Below are 3,277 nucleotides of genomic sequence, written 5' to 3'. Positions count from 1 at the left end.
GAGGGTCAGGGCAAAAACTGGACACACTTCGTGTACAAACTGGACAATCTCTTTCGGAGTATCAGGGTTTCGGACGAGAACTCATCTATTACATGGGCACTTCAATGTTTTTTAAACTTATTTGAACTCCAGATTTTTTTGCATTCAGTATGCAGCATTTGAAGCGACGTCATCAATTTCCAACACGTTCTGACATCATTTGCTGTTTTTCAGTCATTTACCGATTTGTTTAGAGAGCTAAATGACCGTGAAATTGAAAATCACTACAAAATGAACTATGAAAAAGTTGAAACTTGGCATGGTATCATCATTTGACCCACATAGCATGTGCGAAAGAGTAGAGAGGGTCACGGCAAAAACTGGACGCACTTCGTGTACAAACTGGACAATCTCTTTCCTAGTATCACGATTCCGGACGAAAACTCGTCTGCTACACGGGCACTTCAATGTTTTTTAAACTTATTTGTAATCTAGAATTTTTTTGCATTCAGTATGTAGCATTCAAAGCGATGTCATCAATTTCCAACACGTTCTGACATCATTTGTTGTTTTTCAGTCATTTACCGATTTGTTTAGAGAGCTAAATGACCGTGAAATTGAAAATCACTAAAAAATGAACTCTGAAAATGTTGAAACTTGGCATGGTATCATCATTTCACCCGCATAGCATGTGCGAAAGAGTAGAGAGGGTCACGGCAAAAACTGGACGCACTTCGTGTACAAACTGGACAATCTCTTTCGGAGTATCAGGATTTTGGATGAAAACTGGTCTGCTACACGGGCACTACAATGTTTTTAAAACTTATTTGAAATCCAGAATTTTTTGCGTTCAGTATGCAGCATTCAAAGCGATATCATCAATTTCCCACACGTTCTGACATCATTTGTTGTTTTTCAGTCATTTACCGATTTGTTTAGAGAGCTAAATGACCGTGAAATTGAAAATCACTAAAAAATGAACTCTGAAAATGTTGAAACTTGGCATGGTATCATCATTTCACCCGCATAGCATGTGCGAAAGAGTAGACAGGGTCACGGCAAAAACTGGACGCACTTCGTGTACACACTGGACAATCTCTTTCGGAGTATCAGGATTTTGGACGAAAACTCATCTGCTACACGGGCACTTCAATGTTTTTTAAACTTATTTGAAATCCAGAATTTTTTTGCGTTCAGTATGCAGCATTCAAAGCAACATCATCAATTTCCAACACGTTCTGACATCATTTGCTGTTTTTCAGTCATTTATCGATTTGTTTAGAGAGCTAAATGACCATGAAATTGAAAATCACTACAAAATGAACTCTGAAAATGGTGAAACTTGGCATGGTATCATCATTTCACCCGCATAGCATGCGCGAAAGAGTAGAGAGGGTCACGGCAAAAACTAGATGCACTTCGTGTACAAACTGGACAATCTCTTTCAGAGTATTAGTGTTTCGGACAAGAACTCATCTGTTACACGGGCACTTCAATGTTTTTTAAACTTATTTGAAATCCAGATTTTTTTTGCACTCAGTACGTGGCATTCAAAGCGAAGTCATCAATTTCCGACACGTTCTGACATCATTTGCTATTTTTCAGTCATTTACCGATTTGTTTAGAGAGCTAACCGACTGTGAAATTGAAAATCACTATAAAATGAACTCTGAAAATGTTGAAACTTCGCATGGTATCATCATTTCACCCGCATAGCATGTGAGAAAGAGTAGAGAGGGTCAGGGCAAAAACTGGACACACTTCGTGTACAAACTGGACAATCTCTTTCGGAGTATCAGGGTTTCGGACGAGAACTCATCTATTACATGGGCACTTCAATGTTTTTTAAACTTATTTGAACTCCATATTTTTTTGCGTTCAGTATGCAGCATTTGAAGCGACGTCATCAATTTCCAACACGTTCTGACATCATTTGCTGTTTTTCAGTCATTTACCGATTTGTTTAGAGAGCTAAATGACCGTGAAATTGAAAATCACTACAAAATGAACTATAAAAAGTTGAAACTTGGCATGGTATCATCATTTGACCCACATAGCATGTGCGAAAGAGTAGAGAGGGTCACGGCAAAAACTGGACGCACTTCGTGTACAAACTGGACAATCTCTTTCCTAGTATCAGGATTCCGGACGAAAACTCGTCTGCTACACGGGCACTTCAATGTTTTTTAAACTTATTTGTAATCTAGAATTTTTTTGCATTCAGTATGTAGCATTCAAAGCGATGTCATCAATTTCCAACACGTTCTGACATCATTTGTTGTTTTTCAGTCATTTACCGATTTGTTTAGAGAGCTAAATGACCGTGAAATTGAAAATCACTAAAAAATGAACTCTGAAAATGTTGAAACTTGGCATGGTATCATCATTTCACCCGCATAGCATGTGCGAAAGAGTAGAGAGGGTCACGGCAAAAACTGGACGCACTTCGTGTACAAACTGGACAATCTCTTTCGGAGTATCAGGATTTTGGATGAAAACTCGTCTGCTACACGGGCACTACAATATTTTTAAAACTTATTTGAAATCCAGAATTTTTTGCGTTCAGTATGCAGCATTCAAAGCGATATCATCAATTTCCCACACGTTCTGACATCATTTGTTGTTTTTCAGTCATTTACCGATTTGTTTAGAGAGCTAAATGACCCTGAAATTGAAAATCACTAAAAAATGAACTCTGAAAATGTTGAAACTTGGCATGGTATCATCATTTCACCCGCGTAGCATGTGCGAAAGAGTAGAGAGGGTCACGGCAAAAATTGGACGCACTTCGTGTACACACTGGACAATCTCTTTCGGAGTATCAGGATTTTGGACGAAAACTCATCTGCTACACGGGCACTTCAATGTTTTTTAAACTTATTTGAAATCCAGAATTTTTTTGCGTTCAGTATGCAGCATTCAAAGGAACGTCATCAATTTCCAACACGTTCTGACATCATTTGCTGTTTTTCAGTCATTTATCGATTTGTTTAGAGAGCTAAATGACCATGAAATTGAAAATCACTACAAAATGAACTCTGAAAATGGTGAAACTTGGCATGGTATCATCATTTCACCCGCATAGCATGTGCGAAAGAGTAGAGAGGGTCACGGTAAAAACTAGATGCACTTCGTGTACAAACTGGACAATCTCTTTCAGAGTATTAGTGTTTCGGACAAGAACTCATCTGTTACACGGGCACTTCAATGTTTTTTAAACTTAGTTGAAATCAAGATTTTTTTTTGCATTCAGTATGCAGCATTCAAAGCGAAGTCATCAATTTCCAACATGTTCTGA

The sequence above is a fragment of the Triticum dicoccoides genome, chromosome 7A (genome assembly GCF_002162155.2).
Source record: "Triticum dicoccoides isolate Atlit2015 ecotype Zavitan chromosome 7A, WEW_v2.0, whole genome shotgun sequence".
In the NCBI taxonomy this organism is placed as follows: Eukaryota; Viridiplantae; Streptophyta; class Magnoliopsida; order Poales; family Poaceae; genus Triticum; species Triticum dicoccoides.
Note: the sequence above shows the minus strand (reverse complement) of the source record.